The sequence below is a fragment of the Anas acuta genome, chromosome 3 (genome assembly GCF_963932015.1).
Source record: "Anas acuta chromosome 3, bAnaAcu1.1, whole genome shotgun sequence".
Lineage (NCBI taxonomy): Eukaryota > Metazoa > Chordata > Aves > Anseriformes > Anatidae > Anas > Anas acuta.
Window position 1 is genome coordinate 3,230,291 of NC_088981.1, and position 19,369 is coordinate 3,249,659.

Below are 19,369 nucleotides of genomic sequence, written 5' to 3' on the forward strand. Positions count from 1 at the left end.
CTTTTGCATTTGGTATATGGTTAAACGCCTGCTGAATGGGAGGCTGTGTGTAAGGTGGCTCAAAAATGAATTAAAACAATTGCTTCAAAATTAGTAATAGAGAAAAAAAAGCAGTAATTACCGTAACCTAAACCAATTAGCCATGTTGTTTCTTTGTGTAGCTGGTGATGGCTCCTCATCCAAAGAATGATCTGTTCCTGTCACTCTTCTTCAGAGGTTACCTTGCAACATGTCCAGCCCCCACACTCATCAGAACCATTGTGACCTGATATCCTGCAGGTAAAGACTTGACTTTCTGCTGATTTATTAAAAAAATCTTATATTTTACTGCTCAAATGTTCTCTCTAGAGCGTGGCCACGTGACCAGTATAATGACAATCTGTCTCTCTGCTAACATTTCTCTACTTCGGTTATTTGTTTGATAAAGTGAGGAGCTTCCCTTTTGTTGCCCTTCATCAGAGCTTAATGTCTTTACTTTGGGATCAATATACTTTATGAATAATTTTATTTCCTTCTATTTTTATGGTCTTTTCTCCTCATTATCATACTGAGTTTATTAGCTGGTGCTGTCAGTATCTTTACCCTGTCATATGTTCCTGAGGTACAGTAAATATCACTTGTGTTGTAATTAATATGCACACCCTCTGCAGTAATTAAAGCACAGACCCCTTCAACCAGCTGAGCTTCCTACACTAATTCCACCTTATCTTCATAATGAACTTATTGTAATCTAAAACTACCACTGAATATTGTTCAGTAAGGATAGAAGAATGAAATCTAACGAGATGCAATAATATTTGTGAACATGTTAATATGAAAAAATGAATTTAATTAGCCTTAAATCTAATTAAATTTCCCGTACAATCAAAATCCCCCCATTTATCCCACAAAAACACTGATTGTGCAACACTAGTGCCCCTGCGGAGATTTACACGAAGATGGAGACCCAACACCTCGTCCTCTACCCATGAAATTCTCACGGCTCCCTATCTAGAGGGTGTTCTGCCCACGGATCGTTACAGAAAGGATAGAAATCTGTTCAGGGATGCGGTTCACAAATCAGAACAGGAAGGTGAAGATGGAGAGGCAATTCAAGCCCCCTGCAAAGAAACCCACCAATGAAATAGTTTGGCAAATGCTTCCAACAGGGGATGGGGACAGGATATTGAGTATATAATGCGCAATAGTATAACGCAGAGTGATTAGAGGCAGACTGGGTACAAGAAGCTCGGTTCTTATTTGCTGAAAACATTTCCATATGGGAGACTAGCGCCTAAGGTGCAGACTCACACAATAGGAAGAAAACTGGCAGGCTACATAGACTGAAAATTGGCTGAAGGGCAAGAAACAAACAGGGGAAGTAAATGGGATTATTTCAAGGTGGAAAGAGGTTACCAGTAGGGTACAGCCCAGCTTTCTAATTATTCACAGTAATGACTTGGATGGTAGTATGGAAAGGATCATTTCCAAGATTGTAGTAACTGGGAAGCACAGCGGTAATAAATACCAATGTAATCCAATAGCCATTTCATTAATAGTTAATTTGAGAACCAGAGAAGTTGCATAGGAAAGTGTTTGCATGTATCATGAGGCAGGATTGAGACATACAACGGCACAAAAATTGAATGACCTTCCCTTGTAAATGGTCATTCTAGAAGAGGCTTAAGCAACAGCCGTTGAGCAGCTCCTTGTGCTTTATTGATTGATGTCAATCTGCCCAGTTCCAGAGCGTTAACTTCACTTTAAAACGTGCCCTTTTCTGTCATTCTTTTCCTGTAACCCCTTAAGCATGCCTCATTGCCTACACCAAAAAATTACGTGGTCAGATATTGATTTGTGACTCGCTGGTTGATGTCTGAATAGTAAGAAAATGAATTGACTTCAAGACATGTGGATAAATAAGCAAAGAAAACAAACAAAACCAAAAAACACACCTAAATTTCTGCTGAATTGGACTGACACAGTCTGACATCAAACTATGGAGAACTGTCCTAAAAGGAGAAGATTGTTCCCAAATTCCCCAGAAGAGGAGAGAGTCACATTCTGTAAGCCATTATGGAGAAACCCTTGGTCCTAAAAAAAAATGACATCATCACTGTTATTTTTTCTGACACATGAAAGAATTCATCTATAGATGATTTCACTGACCTCCCAGAGCCTATAAGGTATGGTCAGCCAAGCAAAGGAGGAGGAAAAAAAAATACCACAGCGCTTCATCTGTTCAACGTTCACAAGGTAGCCCCCCCAACTCAAAACACACCACCACAACACACAAAAGCTCCTTTGCTTGCCAACACCGAGAGCACGTACAGAGCATTCTACACCCAAACCCAGAAATCATCCAAGTCTCCCTGCCCTATGAATCGAGGGTTACCAACAGGCACTTCAGGCCCCTCTCACTGCCTTCTTTCTGCACCTTGCTTCTGAGAGAAGCAGCAAAGACTGACTGTGCGTGTTTGCTGAAGCTGGTGGACTAAGCAGCAAGCCAATCTGAGCATTTTTAATTTTTTCTCTCAAACTCTACTCAGGAACTGGTGGCCTAGCTTTAACCTTTCACTAATATGAAATATTTCAGCTATTACCACTCAAAGCCTTCAGAATTTTAAACTTGGCAGTTCAAAAGAGTGCAAAGATTTTAAGCTACAGTGCATCATATCCTGCCAGGGAAGGAGCAAGAGAAGAGAAAGATATAGAAGGGGCAAGAAAAAAGAATGTGCAAAACTAGGAGTGATAAGAGAGCAGAAATAAAGATAGAAGGGCAGAATATCCGATAGTTTTTTTTCTCCTACATCCCCTTCATGAACCCTGCAGTCCTTATCTTACTCCTGCTTTCTACATTTTTACATGCTTTCTTTTTTCCTCTGGCTGCTTCTTCATTTCTAGACATGATCACAGTATTCTTCACTTTAGAAGAGTAGACTCTTATCCTCTTAAACTGTATACCTGAGGACTCCTTCTAGGAGTCTGTGTCCCGTAGACTTGAATGGAGGCAGGCTCGTGCTTTTCAGTCTGCAGCTGAAGTACTGGTACCTCCTGCTCTCCCTGCTGCAGATGCGAGGTGTAGTTGTGCCACTGTTCTGACTCAGTAAGGCATTTTGCGGGGACTTGTTAGTAATTACGTAGCTCTTTCACTGCTGCAGGGTGTAGTAAAAGTCCTGTGCCCACAGGTAAGGATTCCTAGCACCAAAGGATTTACGTGTCAGCAGGAGTGGGTTGCTCATCTGAGGAGATGAGCCAGCAAGCTCCCAACATCACTCTTCCCAGAGCTCTTCTCGCTGCAGCCGTGTCCGGGGTTACAGCTGTGCCACGCTGGAGCCAGCACGGAGGGCAGGCAGCTACATTTTGACAAGGTTCCTGACACTAAGAGAAAGCATTAGCTTAATCAAAAGGATTGCTAAAAATCTTGCTTTACTGTCAACTTTGCATAGTCTAATACAATTTTTTGCCTTCCATTCAAGTATCTCCTATAATCCAGTCACAGGCCAGTTCTGGCTGCAGCAAACAGCAAATGCTAGGCCCTGCGGTCCTTCTGCCCTGCAATGCCTTCACTGTCCTTCTCTTTGTAATTCAGAAAAAGCTATTTTTTCTGAGTTATATTTCAAATTGTGATCAGCTTTTTAAAGCAAAGAATACTACACTCACATACATATATTTGATCGTGTAAGTATGTGACTCCTGCTAGCTCTCAAGAAATTATTTATGATAAAGCTGTGTTCTGCAAGCAGCATTTGGAGACCATATCCCAAAGCATTAGAGTGAATAAAAAAGAAAATTATGAGAATAGATCTAACATTTCTTGTGATATTTTAATAGCGAAGCGAGGAGGGAGCAGCCACAGCCTCTTTTGTCAAGCATGGCTTTCAGACGGTTCAACAGAGGTATCTAGGCCAGCGCCGTGTCCCTGGCCAGGCACCAGCTAATGAGGACCTCCTGCCACAGCACGCAGCCTGCTGGGGGGAGCCTTCATCGTGGGCCACCGAGAGCCCCTGCGGACTTCCCCTCTTCTCGGGAATCCAGGCTGTGTGATGTGGGTCTCGCAGCTTTCAGCCACATGGAGCTTTCTGCATGTAGCTTGCAGCGCGGCATGGCGTGGACACTCCGGGAAGACAGTCACCAGCAGAAGGATTCGATAAAAACCCTGCAGATTTGCTAGGGGGCCAAGGTTTTAAAAGCTCCATTTTCTTCGCAAATACAGCTTTTCTTTGTGATTAACTGCAGACACAATGAGCTGCTTGGGTGCAACCTAGTCACCCAGAGGCCAGAACTGAAAGTCTGACCTTTTAGCTTAGAAAGGCTGGGTCCAAAACCTTAACAGGACTAACTACTGACCTTCTGGGCCAGAGCCACCATTGCATTGATTCTGAGCAATTACAATGCAAGTTATTATGTTTCTGGTTTATCCTAATCTATCACAAATCACTTATCATCCTTTGAGTTAACACAGTCCAACTGTACTCCAATTAGCAGGGAAAAAAAAATCCCCAATGAGAACAATAAGCATCTAATACCTGGCCCACTCATCTGTCTGCTAGCCTAGCTTTTCTGCAGCCAAGCAGGGGAAGATTGTGTCTACCCTCTACTGCTCTGGGCCAGGTCTCCCTTCCTCTCCACTGCCAGTGTGTTTGTACAGCTGCTGCCCTAATCCTTCTTCAACCAAACGCTACCACCATCTTGTCCGCACATGCCTTACCTTCCCCTTGCCAACCTTACACACACTTTTGTTCCTCTACTCAAATCAGGACGTATTTTACTAATGGCTAGAACAAATTCTTCTGAAGTCATGAGGTGGGCCAGTGTTATAGGTAACACCATCAGGCCTTTATATGAAACTGGTTGAAGTAATGAGCAATTGGGAAGTCAGCAGGTGTCCTCAGAACCTGTCCTGGGGTTATTCTAGGTCTCGCAAGTAGCACTCTTCCGACACTGTTGTTCTGCAGCTTGTTCGGTCATCAATAACAGAAGAAAAGTTGCAGAAAATGATTGTCTGCTTTCCTCCACATAGAACATCCATGTTGTGTAAACGTGAATGACCATTTAAGGTGGACAGGGATGGATAAGCAAGATGCCTAAAGAGAAGGTAGTCTCCTTAGCATCCTCTGTGTAGTCTTGCTCTACTTCCAGGAGAAATCTATCAGGGATCTCCGTTGTGCTAAGGATAAGGAAGGTCTTGCTAAAGCTCCTGAGGCCAAACACTGAACTCTTTCATTAAGCATGCCCCTCTTGAAATCAGTGAAAGTTTTGCTTCTTTAGAGGGCTGCATATCGTGTTCCTGGGCAGATACCACATGCAACAAAATAGTGTAAGACTTCTGAGCACAAGAAAAGGAAGCCAGTTCTACCCCACAAGTGAATGCTCTTTCTCTTCTGTGAGCTCATCCTGTGGGTTTGGGGACAAACAGAAGCGAACCCACACAAATAAGGAAATAAACGGACTTACAAGAAACCAGAATGAATTTCAAAAAAAAAGAAAAAAAAACTTTCCAGTCACCTCCCCACCTCACTTACAAACTCCCTACCTCAGGCCACACAATAGGAAAACCATGATGACATGGCCAGGAAAACACGATACAGTAAAAGAGTGAGAGGATCTGCTGGATTCCAGGCAATTGAGTGCAAAAAGAAGGGCAGGAACTGCCCCGAGTTGCTTTTCTTTAGGTAAGTTTATGCAATGTTAGCTATTTCACTAGCTGAAAGCTTTGCTCCAGCGTACCTAGGCAACACTAAGCAGGCTTGGCTAGCTGGGGCAGCTCTCGCTCACCTCTGCGTTTTACCAAATCCCGCAGGATCCACGCACCCCGGGTCCCAGCCCCGGCAAGGCAGCGGTGCCCGGCTCCGCTGCTCGCTCTGGCCGCTAGTCTATGCTGTTGGACCGGGAGCCGAGCGGCCCGGGGAGCTCGCAGCAAACGCCTGGGCTGAGCCAGCTCCTGCCTCGCATCTGCTGAGCCCAAGCGCAGGCCGGAGCGCTCTATTGTTCTGTTCCGTAAAGGATATTTGGCTTGCTTAATTAACCTATATTTCAGACAAGGCACGCAGGCATTCACCTAGCTCTGTGTGTGCCTCTGTGATTAAACTTTAATGAAAGGGAGTCTAAAGTAAATTCCTCCGTCCTATGGCTGGGAAACTGACAAAAAAAGCAAAATATAATATCTGTCAGCTGAGTTATTACCGCTCTGAAGTTTCCCTGAGAAAGGGAAAGATCCCGATCGGGATGAACACAGGGTTGAGAGGAAAGGGTGGTTCTGGTTATGCTTAATAAAGGCTCCTTCAGCTGAGACGGGCACGGGGATACAAACAGCTCGATGCGAAATCCGGATGGGGCACGGAGCAAAGGAGGCAGTACGCAGCTGTCAGAAGAAAGTTTATACTTCTTTGCAATATGTGTGAAAAATCATATAAGTCTTTGTGTTTTCTCCAAAACAAATCCACAGTAGTGCTAGTCCTAAATAATAAGAAAAAAAAAAAATCAATGGCAGGCAGACTAGCGCTCATAAGCAACCTTGTAATAGCGAAGCAATATATGTCCGTGAAGGAAGAAAAAGGGATTAGATTTAAAAAAAAAAAAATAAAAATCACTTTTGAGCATCTAGTGGATTCTTAAAAACAACAGAGGGAAAAATGATTTTGGTCAGTGCTGGGAGAAAAATGCTTTGCCCGGTGTCCTTTAAACTTTCAATTAGAGCAGTTTGAGAGGCACAACAATACACATTTGCTTGCTCCTCTGTTTTATGTTAAAAGAAAAATTTTTAAAGATATTCATTACTAGACTGAGATGAAGGTTAGTCTGATGAAACACCGGCATTGTTATGATCTTAGTACATATTAATGAACTTTTAAAATGCAAATCATTGACCCACTAGGTGGTCTCATGGTCTCATAAATAGCAATCTTTTGCATTCCAGCATCCAAATACCTAGTTAGGAGCTTTACAGAATGCACATTATAGGTGATACAGACCATAACAAGCACTTTGGCAAGGGAAAAAAATGCCATTCCAGCCTATTGTGTCAATTAAAATGAAGGGATTTTTATGTTATGAACCATATGTTCAAAGAACATTACATGTAAAATTACATACAATCATTCTGCCTGTGAAGAACACAATAATCCTGGTGCATTAGTGTTCGGCTTCTGGTGAAACGCGATACTGGTGTTTCTTCCACTCAGCTCGCGTCAAATAATAATTTGGATCGCAGCCATTCCTTCCTTTGTGCTGTGATCCCACCAAAAGTCACTGAGTACAAGCTTAGGGCGATTAGATGGCAAAGTAAAGCACCACTGAGATCTTCCAGAAGCGATGCTGGTGCTGCTGCCACTGCTCCCTCTTGCCAGTGAAATAATTATTGGCATTGCTGGTTCAGAGGAGCCGTGGGTTAGTGGCAGAAGAGGAACTCAGGGATGCTGTTGGCACACGCAGAAACAAATCCTGAGCAGTGGTTCTTACAAAGTGTGGCAGCATCCAAAGTACTCAGTGTCCCAGCTGCCAGCAACACAGCCCAGTGCCACCGCTCTGACCACGAGGGCCTTTGGCGACCCCATCCCAGCACAGGAGCCTGGTTTTGGGGCCGCGCGGGGCACTCGGCCATCGCACCCCGCTGCAGCTGCTGCTGTGGGAGCCACCCACGGCTCGAGAGAAACATCGAGGCACAGTTTATATTAAGCCACAGAAAATGTTTACCAGTTTGTAAAATTATTAATTCTGTTTTTTACTGATCTGTCTCTTTACCAAATTAAGCCAATATATCAAAACTAACGTCTTCCCTTTCTAATTATTATTAATAAACACTGCTTATTTTCCCTTAACAAGAATTCATTTTCTCTTTTCAAATTAATAACAGTCTGAAGGAGCTCAGGCACCACAGGGCCTGATTCCAGGCTCATTTTCAGTGAAGTTAACCTGGAGTAGCTCCAGAGCTTTCAGGTGAGGGAGATTTACAGCTGTGTACGTGGGAGCAGGATCGATCCCTCCACCTGTAGGATCTCTCCTTAAAGTGGAGTGAGCTGACACCAGTACCTCTGCCTCCCAGAGAGGCTGAAGGCTCCCTGCCAGTGCTCTTCCTCTACTCCTGCCACCAGCCACTGGCACAGGATGCCACCGCATGACTTGTCCCTGGGGAGCCCTGCCTGCCACCGGCCCTTCCACAACTTTTTGCCCCAGTTTTGAGCAGTTATTTGGCTTCAGACTGAGCCATTCGATGGAAGAGAGCCTAAGATAAAGTGCAAAGGAGCATGTCTTGGGTTGGGTTTTTCCCCAAAGCCCTGGCTGTTGTTTTTTAAGTGCCCTTCTGACACATATTTGTGCTTGAGGAGGTTCAGGAACTTACACCCCTCAAAAAGGATGTCCACAGTTTATCCCCAACCTCTGCACAGCAAAAGCAACTGCAATCAAATACCCTTATGTTACCCAGCATTTAGCACAGCCCTGACCTGACAGTGCCATCCTCTCTAGGGAGGAGAGGTAATTTAGACTCCCTGATAGCTTTCTCCTGTCCAACTCCATCGTACCGGACATTGCTTAATTATACGTGGGCTGCATTTTGTGTTGTGCCTTTTTCTAAATTAAATCTTCCTTTGTTGTTTTAGCACAGCTTTTGTACTCCTCTTAGCTTCCTAAAGCTGCATCTGCACAGCATCTTCAACCAAGCATCATAAAAAATGCTAAATGACTTATGTAGGTCTTCTCACTTAAGGTCATTTCAATTATGGCAACATCAACAGATGTATATGTTCATTAATAAAAGTGTGATATGTGTTTGTGTCCCTCTGAAAGTTCAGTCAGAAAATTATAGATTATACTGAGACACTGCAGGAATTGCTACTCTGTAAGTCAAATGCTCTATTATTAAAAATGTCATCCCATATGAATTTCATAAATAGCAAAGCCAAGAACAGAGTAACCATTTTAAAAAGTCTAGAGGGGATTCCATAACAACATTTAAATGCATTACTACTCAAACAATTTGATTGGATTATAAAATATTTAAAACTGCAGCTGTACTTGTGGTGTTTAATGTTGACTATTTTGATTTCTGGAACGTCTTACCTAAGAAGTACAAGTTTACTAAACTAGTTATGTAATTAGTATATAAATATATAAGAGAATCCATAAAGCAAGGCAATCCATAGCTTATAAGGTACCGTATACAGCCAGCTTATTGTACACACACCCACAAAATGAAACTGAAAAAGAGCATTGGGCGTTAGGGTTTGTTTAAGACTCGCCTCCAAAATAAAGGGGGACCTTATTTTGCCAAAGCTGTTCTAATGACTGAAAATAAATACCACAAGAGATGCAAGACAATGCATGCTAAATAGATGGTATTGGCCAGATTCTCAGGTGGTGTAAACTGGCATTAATCCATTGTAGCTAATGGTTAGACAAGTTTTGGCTTTACTTTCATTCTGTGTCCTCTAATTATTTTTTTTCAGGATCTCTCTTACATATGTATTAGGTATGTTCAGGTTTATAATTAAATCTTCATTGACTTTTTAAGCAGAAAGGACAATTTTAAAACCTATTTTTCAGAAGAATAGCCATGTATTAATCCACAAATATATACTGATGCCCATATGTTATAGATATCCTTTCATATGTTAATTGCACTACTTCTGCCAAACTATCCGTCATCTCTGCTGCTTTACCTGGATGGGTGTCAAGACATAATTCATCCAACAAGCTCATGTTATTGGTCACTGCACTTCCACAAAAAGCAACCTCGTTCCAATAGCACAGGGAATATCTGAAGTGACTTTTGTAGCAGCTGACATGTTGGCTGAGACTTGGCGGGTTGGACCGAGGCTGAAAGAGTAAAGCTTTGAAGCAGCTTTACTTAGAGGATGGGTTCTGTGGGCGAGTGGTGTAACATGCCCACATCCTTTGAGCACGTGCAGAAAACTGTGGTAGTTCCCTTATTTTTTGCCCAGCAGTCCCAGGCATGCTTGAAATTCAAAGTTGCCACTGGGACCTTGGGAGTGGTGTCTGCTCGTCTCCTGCACGCACTCTGCCCAGCTAATGGACCCAGGCAGCGTGCAGCTCCTGTCTGTCCTTGCATCAGGGCAGAACGGACAAGGTCTTCTCCGCTTGACATTGCTCCTGCAAAGGCAGACAGGATGGCCCAAGATGTACACATGCCCACAATGCATTTACATATGTGCCACAACAGGGGATGAAAAAGCTTTGGGTGCCTGTGAAGGCCTGGCCTGCAGGGTCATCCTAAAATATACTTCTACAGACACACAGACATCATTTGCACATCTGCAAATTCAAAATGCCCTTCTGAACCATCTCTACTCCTGCCTACTATTTAGGCTTGGCATAAAAACATCATCCACATGTCTCAGCAAGCCAAGTCACCTTTCAGACCCTGTTTTCCTGAGGGAGAGTCACCTGTATTTATTTCTATTAAACAGAAATTAACTTGGACCTCCATATGCCACCTCATTTGGCGTAGTTAATTCCAGATTCCGGAGTTATCATTAAAACAAAAACTGCATCTTACACATTGAAATCAGTGGGAATTAGGCTTCAGTAAGGCATACAAGGCTGTAACAAAGATAATCAACCAGCATAAGGATAATCCACTAATTGTTGAAATGAGGCGGAACATCTCCATGGCTTGTCTCAACAGCTAGCCCTGGGCTGAGTCGTGTTTGGAGTTCAGGAAGTTTTTATCATTTTAAAGTATGTCAAACCTGTGCACTTCAGGGCACAGCAGGAAGCAGAGGGAGGATTTTGCCTGCCCCGAGGTAGGCAGTTCCAGGCAGGGAAATGAAGATCACCCAGTTCCAATCGAGCAAGTGAACTCTCCTGGTTCCAGCTGAGGGCACGCATATCCACCAGGCCTTCAAAACCAGGCCAGTGCCTAACTGGTACACACTCTGCTTCCTCAGATGGTCTTTGAAAAAGCATCCCGTCTTTAAAAGGAACACAAACCTGAAGTTTCTGTAATTTCCTGGGTTTCTATATGACAAAGAGGCCAAAGGCTGCTGAAGCAAATTAGGATCGTGCTCTCAGTATATCTTTAGAATTATTTTGTTCTCAGCCTGAAAGCAGAATTTGACATTCAGTAACCTTTGTAAGTCCAAAGAAATGCTATTGACTTCACTGCAACTACTATAAATTTACGCTTAATATAAGTGAGAGTGGAGCTGTGCCACAGTTTGGTCATTACTCTATGAATTCATATGATATAGAACAAGCCCAGCAGTTATTTGTGTTGTTTTTATTTCGAATGGCTAGCTTGCTGGTGCATGGTAATTTTCATGAGTGGTCCCTGCCCTTGATCATTTCAAATGGTGTTTGAAGCATTTGGATCTTAAAAATCTCACTGTCTTCAAGGAATAGAGCCTTTCCTGTGACTGGGTGTGAAGTTAGATCTGTGCCATTTAAGAGAGAAGTTCAGAAAAAGGTACACTGGAAAACTGAGCATGAACGTATGCACGTAGTGGAGAGGTAAAATCACAAAAATTAAGGGAAATGTAGTGCCAGCAGAGCTCTTAACATTTGGCTGCCTTTATTACTCCTGTTCTACCTATGTGTGGTCTTCCTTGAAAAAATAGCTGCGTATGTAGAAAATACATGAAAAAACACGTGTATTCAGGTGTGGCATGAAGGAGCTTACATTACTTTTCCCTATTGCTACATCTTGTTAGAATGATGCCGCTGGCAAGAATTTGCCAGCTTGTGGTTACAGGCTGAGCAGCTCACACCTTCAACAAGGCCAGTGCCCTACTGCGTCCATATAATGTCTTGGATATAATGGACACACATCTCTCATCATTGTATTCTTAATGGCTTACTGTACTTTGCAGGTTGTCCTGTAGGTGCAAAGAGTCCAAAGAATATTTCAGAGCCAAACACCTTTGAAAGAGGGTCAAAAGGGAACAGACACCCAGTTTCATTCTCCTCCATTAAGGCAGGGTTTAGGATTCAAGTTTTACAGTAGAGGGGTTCTATTTACCTCAGTGAGCTTATTCTTGATTTACACTGGATTAGAATTAGTTCTCACAAACGTAGAAATGTATTCTACCAGGATGGTGATGGAAGCATTGATCCTAAACAAATAAAATGACCTTCTCCTTCAATTACTTTGGGCTTCACTAATTAAAATAATTTTGCTAATGAAAGCTGCAAAAATATTCACACAATTCTCATGCAGTCAGTCTGACCTTCTGCTGACGTTTCTGATGATGGCAAATACTTTACTCACCAGAAAGTGAGTAGCTGTGCATGCTGCAGAGCCTCTTCTACGACATAGGAAACCAGAAAACCTGAAAATAATAGTTCATTAGAGTAACTTCAGTATCAGTGGCAGGCACTGAGTTCTGTGCAAACATGCATGGTGACTTAAAGGTGCTAACACATCTTCTGATCTCACGGCTTCATTATTTCTTACTGACCTATTGACCAAATCCATTGGTACGATTTACAAACCATACCTGCGTACCCTCTGGGAGTAGAGGTTATTTTTGTTGAAATAGTGTTCCTAGAGACAAAATCACTAGCTCAGGCAGCCAACACTTAAAATTCCTTTTGAAAGCAATTGGAGTGTCGAAGAAAGACTGTAAGAATTGGGCCAAATCATTTCTGAGAGATATGTTGATATAAGCATCAGTGAAGTATGACTTAATACTGGGAAAAGAGTGTAACATTTTGCCTGCCACATGCTTATTAGCTTGCACACTGGTGAAATGTAGGAGATTTCATACACTGTTCTGAGTTATGTCCTTGATTCTTTCATCAGCACTAGCAGAGACTGCAGTGATGATCTAAACAAGAGAGAACATTTTGTTTGGGTGCACTTGGACATATTGGTGCCCTACTAGTGAGTAAGGGAAGCATGCTGAGCATTACCACGTTCTCCTATTGTTCAGTTCAATATTTATTTTCTAAAGGTATTTCATTTCAAGCCCTATTTCTTTTTAAATGCTGCTATACTACAGAAATTATGTTAATTAACCAACTTCTTACACACCATTCCCATCTTGACTTTTTTTTTTTTTTTGACATGCTGATATACCATTTTTTAATTGTGGTACAGTCTGAGGTCCGCAGCTTATCCTTAGAGCTCTCTCAAGACTAATCCAACCAACATTTAGCCACGCACATGGTAGTTCAAGGGAGAAAAATAAGGAAACAGACAATGGAGGGGAATGGAGGTAAGGAAGCTTTTGTCAACAGAAAATTCTAATCCTCAAAACATTTTGTGTGTTTGAAACAACATTTAAAGTGTTGCAAAAATACAAACATAGCATATAGGACCATACCACTCCCCCAAACAATAAGATGAAGAAGTGCTGAAATATATAAAAAAATTAGTATAAACTCTAATTTTCATTTTACCAAAGTGAAGAAAAACAATTCCAAAGATATTTACATGTGGCTGGCCAGACTGCAGGAGTGGCCTGCTTAGTACCTAGTAAGCTGTTTTGGGTATAGGTTATTACCAGTTGCTGCAGGAAGACTCCTCGCTGTAAGCAGTCAAATATCTACCAAAATATGCACGCGTAGTTGCTTCCCAGCTCACATTAGGTAATGTCTGGCATATGCTCTGAAGCAGGATGGTTTATTTCCCTACAATAATTTTTCCTCCTGTCTTTAAATATTTGCAATTAGAAATCTGGATAGTCTTGTTATATTTAAATAAATGTCACTCTTTAGGCTTCACTGATATCTTCTGGCAATTAATTATTTATTCTACGAGTGCATTGTATACTCATTTTTAATGTACAACCTTTCAATTTCGTTACAAAGCTCCTTTTGCTCATATTATAGACACTGCGTGGTTGCAAGTCAGAAGGGAGGAATCCCACAGCCCAGGGGCTGCAGCATTAACCAGCCATTCCCCAAGAAGCATGTGGCTCCACGCAGCGGCGTGCGCCTCTTATCCGAATTTGTTACTCGTATGGCTGCAGCACACGGCCAACCACAACATCGTCAATGAGGGCTACGGCATTGTAGGCACTCTGCAAAGGGCTGATCCCTCCCTAAAGACCCTACATAAATAAAGGAGACGAGATCTAATGGCATTATCAGTTCCCAACTTCCAATGGCCTTACACCCTCGTAGCTGTGCTGCATTCTGAGCCTCACATCTCTCAAGGCAGAACTGCCTTGATCCAGCGCAGCAACGGGGCAGCGGTAATTCGGATGACATCCCTGTAAACTGGTGGATAAGGATGGGGTACAAGCAAGCCCTGAGGCAGCGCTCTTTTGTCCTTTCCCTTCTCACAGGAGCCTACTGAAAGCACAAAGGCTGCTCCCCCAGCTAGGCTGTAAGTGCCACAGCAGAACATTGCTGTTGCTTTTTGCTGCATCCCCCATTTTCCACGGGCAGGGCTCTCCCCCCAGGTAGGTGTGGGTGTTGAGCAGGAACAGGGGGCTGTGCCTGCGATGCCTATTCATGCTTCATCTCGTGAAGCGTGCGGATTGCTACCCACCCAAAGCCAGCTCTGCGTAACTTTGCAGTTTTCTGGCTTTCTGGCATTTACAAAGGATTGTGCCAGGCTACGCGCTCCCTGAGCAAAGCCTTAATCTGTTTTCAGCCAGTTACTTTTTTTCTGGCAGCAGATATAAGGCCACACAGTCAAATAATGAACTTGTCTTTCATTTGGATATAGTTTATTAATGACAAAAACGCTAATCCATTAATCAATTTAAAACAAGTTGGTAAATGAAAAAAAAATTCTCAGTCTCCTTTAGTAACAGGATCACATGCATCTTAAAAGGGGGCCATTATCTCCATGGGTTTCTCAGCTGAAGTTAAAAATCTAAAAATGATTTTCATTCATTTCTCATTAATATGCAAAATTATTCAAATTAGATAGTAATTAACCATCTACTCAGTAGAAAACCTTTTCATGATAATTTATGATAAACTCAGTAGCAGCTTTGATTGAGATTGATTTTTGGTGTTGAGAAGCTATCATGAATACAAAAAAGCACCTGAAAAAATATTTTTAAACACCTAACTTACTGCTCAGCTAATTATATGGTAACCATGTTCACAGATTATTTCAAAGGGAGGCCTATAGGCAAGATACTAATGCCGAATGAAACAGGCAAAACATCCTTTTGAGTTTGTCCTACATTTCATCTTAAAGCTCAGCTTTCTTTACATCTCGCAGCCTAATTCATTTAGAATGTTAAATGTTTAGCGCTGTTTAATTCAGCAATCGGCTACACTGGAACTGGGGCTTTGCCTGATAAGGCTTACAGGATCGCTTTCAAGATAAAACTGTTTTGAAAAATCAAAACACATTCGAGACAAACTGTTGTTTTACAATGCAGCGTCCCTGGGAAAATAGCCACGATTTGTAAACAGACTCCAGATTTATTTTTGCAGATGGCAAAGGGAGCTCAGCGGGTTACAGGGTTAATATCGTGGGCACGCTGCACTATGGAGAATATGGTTTTGTTCTTAGCAGCAAAGACGAGCTTCAGGACTGGGGACACGGTAGCTCTAAGCACTGGGGATTGCTGTTCAGAAACGTTACTCTCCTGAGGTGGGAAAACCAGAGGGAAAGCAGCATTGACCTTGTGCTGCTGAGGTAGCATTAAGGGGAGAAAAAACCCTATTTGGTACCTATCCTGCTCGTGGGAATTGCTGTGAGCACCCATGCCAAAGAGGCAGGACTATGGAGGAAAGAAAAAAACTAATCTTCTTAAAGGCTTTTTCTCTGAACTTGATCACAGAACTAACGCAACCAACAACTGATGATCTGCTAGTAAATAAGGTATATATAGCACATCCTGGGGATCTGCTGTCATTTGAATAATTACCAGCAATAAGAGGAAAAATAGGAATTTTGAAGCCAAACCTTTTGAACTCATCTACGGGAGGGAATGGAAGAGGAGGGGAAGGGAGAAGATTTGGGTTATGAGCTAACCCTAGGGTTAGGCTCCTGCTCAGATCCCAAGCTGAAAGGCCTCTTCTCCAGGGTGTAACCAAGGCTATGCTTAAGCTGCACCTCACCACAAGTAAATCTTTCCAAGTCCTTAAACCAAGACTCAACATATGCCTACGGCGCAGTGCCATGCCCTCCAAAACACCCAGCTCTCAGAAGCAGTGAGTGGTGGCTGCTGGCAGCCCAGTGCTTGGCTCCCCACCATCACTCACTGCTGCCCCAGCTAATGCAGGGTCCTCTGTGCTGTGCCCCGCATCCTCCACAGCAGAACGTGGTCCTCTCAGAAACCTGCAGCAGAGCAATCAATGATTTATGCAAAACCAGGATTTGTCTACTAGGTTGTGGCCTTAAAGTCAATAGAAACCTCACATGTCCAGCTGGTATTAATGATACCTGGTAAAGAACCAAATGCAGTGACTAGGTATAAAAATATTCTTATCGAAAGCTGCAAGATGAACGTGGTTCAGTAATAAAAACATACCTAGTGGCAAAAGGGTAGAGCGATGACTACAGAAATCTTCTTTCACATTGGTACAACAGCATCAACACTTTTTTTTTTTTTTTTTACTGCCCCAGTGCGATTTGCAAAGTCCTTTTCCTCATCAGCGTGCTATACATGTCCTGGTTAGTAAATAATCCCCAACTGCTCTGTTATCTTACACATTGGACCATATTTGCCATCAGCTGACTGCGTACCTACACAAAGCCAAGCTGACTGAATCTGGCTGCCTTGCTCCTCATCACTTACCCTGCCTCCAGTTGCTTCCAGATGGCAGGGTGCTACAACGCCTCCCCTCGTTCCTCCCTGAAGGCCAGGGGGTAGCAGTGGGCAGCCTTCCCCCGGAGCCCTGCCTTCTGCCACCCCACAGGGTACCACATTCGTCCTGAACGTGTTCATCCACAGCAGTGACAAGAGAATGCTTTCAAAGGGCAACAAAAAATTGTAGAGAAGTTACCGATGTTACCAAGTTAATACTTCTTCTTCCAGGAGCATGGTGAGAATCTCAGATGGGATGCAGGATGTTCAGAATATGCAAACTGATTTCAGCCTACCCAGACGTCCTGTCATGATGGGCCTCAAAAAGAAAGGTTATTTCAGGGAAGAAAATACTGTGTCCCACAACACATTTAGCTGTTGGATCCAAGAGAGGCGAGTCACACGGAAGACATGATTTCTGAGGGACTGATGCAATTAACAGTGTTTCTGAGACAGTGGAGAAAGATACAAACAAGAAATTTGTTCCGAACTTCCACATCCATTGCCTTTCAGTCATCTTTTCCCTACTTTTTGAGATTCAAATAAATTGAAGGCAGCCTTGTCTTTGACAAAAGGAGAAATAATAACAATGCCCTGGGTACTTATAAACCCTTTCTTTTATTCCTTCCATTGGAATATCTCAGGGGAGTTCAGGAGTATAAACTTCTCAAGCGGTGAAGTACTACGCTACTTATTTTACCGGTGGGGAAATTGCAGCAAAGGACAGGTTTGGTTGTGCGTCCAAGAGGTCACGCAGGAAGTTTTTGTCAGAATTAGAAACAGTTACTGAGCATTAACCTGCAGCCCTAAGCATTAACCACCGGGTTTTCTTCATGGTTTGGGAAGAATAGAAGCCAGCGAGAAGTTTCGGAGAGTGAGTCGAGAATTAAGCAGGCTCTGATAAGCGCGTGCTGTTCAGGCAGCTGGTAGGTTACGGTGAACTGCGAGAGCAAATAACATCACACTTTAATGTAGCGCACTTTTTAATCTGACAGACAAAAGCTTAACAATATCCAATGGCTGGCAGTCGACTCCTGAAGAAGTCCAACTGGAAATCAAGTGGCATCTCTCTGACCACTTTGCACCACTTGAATGAGAACAAAGCAGCTGGAAAGCTACCTAAGCCATCAAGTTAAAGCCATCACAGCTCTTTTGTTGCAAAAAGAATCCAACTCAGAAAGGTTTTGCCTCCTCAGGAGTGCTGGAGCAACCCTTTTCAACAAAATGCTACACAGATTCTGGTGCTAAGTTTGCAACTTCAAAGAGGATTCAAAACGAGGTGGGATAACGTATGGCCCAGCTGTGAAATTGGACAGCAGGGACACCTCGGCAGCTACACTGGGCAAAATTCCCCTGGTGTCAGCCTACGTGTTTGTTTTCAGTGGGGGGAAACCATGGCTTTGTCCTTGAGTTTTTGAGTTTAATTTCTTTTTGCTGCTTCTGGAAATGTGAAACAGTTAGCAACCTTGCTTCAATAATACATAATTCTGAGGGAGGAAAAATTGGGGACCTAAGGAACCTGGCTTTTTTTTCCTGCCTTATTATAAAGTCATTTTTCAAATCACCTTTCTGACACATTTGTCCATATTGATTAGCTGCTTTTAGAATGACATTGTCTGACCTGTCTAAATCCATCAATTGCTCTCCTGCTGATGCTTAATTCCCAGTCTACTTTAGCTTCTAATGGTATGGTATGAATATTATTCATAAAGCCTTTTTGCTGAAAAGATCAATAATCACATACATCTGAAGTTTGCATTCTGCATGTTGTTCAAGTAGCCCTTTAACTGGCCACAGTCTCTTCTATTTTCCTTTTATCACTGTGGACTGTAAATGTTTCATTAGTAGCATTTAGAGAGTACATACTTGATACTATATCCCCAGGAGTTTCAAGTGAGTTATTAGGAACTTGTTCAGCATTAGGATTAATGCATATTCCCAGTAGTTTTCATTGCATTTCCATTCTGTGCGCCACAAACTCTACTGTTAAATATGTTTTGTCCACTTAAAAACTGTTTGGTAGGGAAGGCATGCCTTAATTGTTCCCAAGACATTGGGTAATGCTCTACTGATGGGCCTAAGGTTGAACTAATAGGCAAGTAAGATGCAGTTTAGCTTCAGCAGGTTTTAAAGTACTAATGAGGCACAATATACTGAAGTTAAGAACTTGTCAAGATGAGCACTTCATATAAAAAGTTGAAACAACCTTTACATTTTTTTCTTTAAAAAATACAAGCAGTGAATTACCTCAATGCTGAGAGAATGTGTTCAAATTAAATATTTTCTAGGTTAATACAGACATGTCCTTTCCAAAACTTGAGAATTCAGATTCAATTTAAATGAGAAAAAAAATGCATTTTACATAAAGACTATGTTACTAAAAGAATTTTTAGGAAAGACTTTGCAAAACAAGAATCCTGAGTTGAGCAAAGCGCAAAATGTGTCTGCCTGAATACAAGTAGGTAAATGTTCTTAGAAAATACAGTTTTCAGTTTGCAGAATGGCTAAGTTGGATCTCCTGTACTCCAAGCTGCTGTTCAGACAACTGCTTGTCTATAGTTAGCAGACTTTGCAAGATAGAAATATTAGGGCCTTAGAAGTACACATACTGACTACTCACCATTCCAACTCCCCGTCTTCTGGAAGCCCTCTCAGGACAGGAAGAACAGCTTTAGTAACTGCAGGATTGATTGGAACTTCATTGAATTTTA

The 19,369-nt window shown here is 42.4% G+C and overlaps 1 long non-coding RNA gene across 4 annotated transcripts in view; it reads right to left on the bottom strand.

The window, feature by feature from the left end:
* Positions 1–6,124: 6,124 nt before the first annotated feature.
* LOC137853210 (uncharacterized) overlaps positions 6,125–19,369 on the bottom strand; it is a 40,519-nt gene continuing 27,274 nt past the window's right edge. For 2 of the 4 annotated variants that reach the window (XR_011094325.1, XR_011094327.1), the window contains 2 exons: positions 12,206–12,266; positions 10,389–11,039 (listed from right to left, as the gene is read on the bottom strand). This is a non-coding gene — a long non-coding RNA (uncharacterized lncRNA). The other 2 variants (XR_011094326.1, XR_011094328.1) reach the window with 2 other exon arrangements.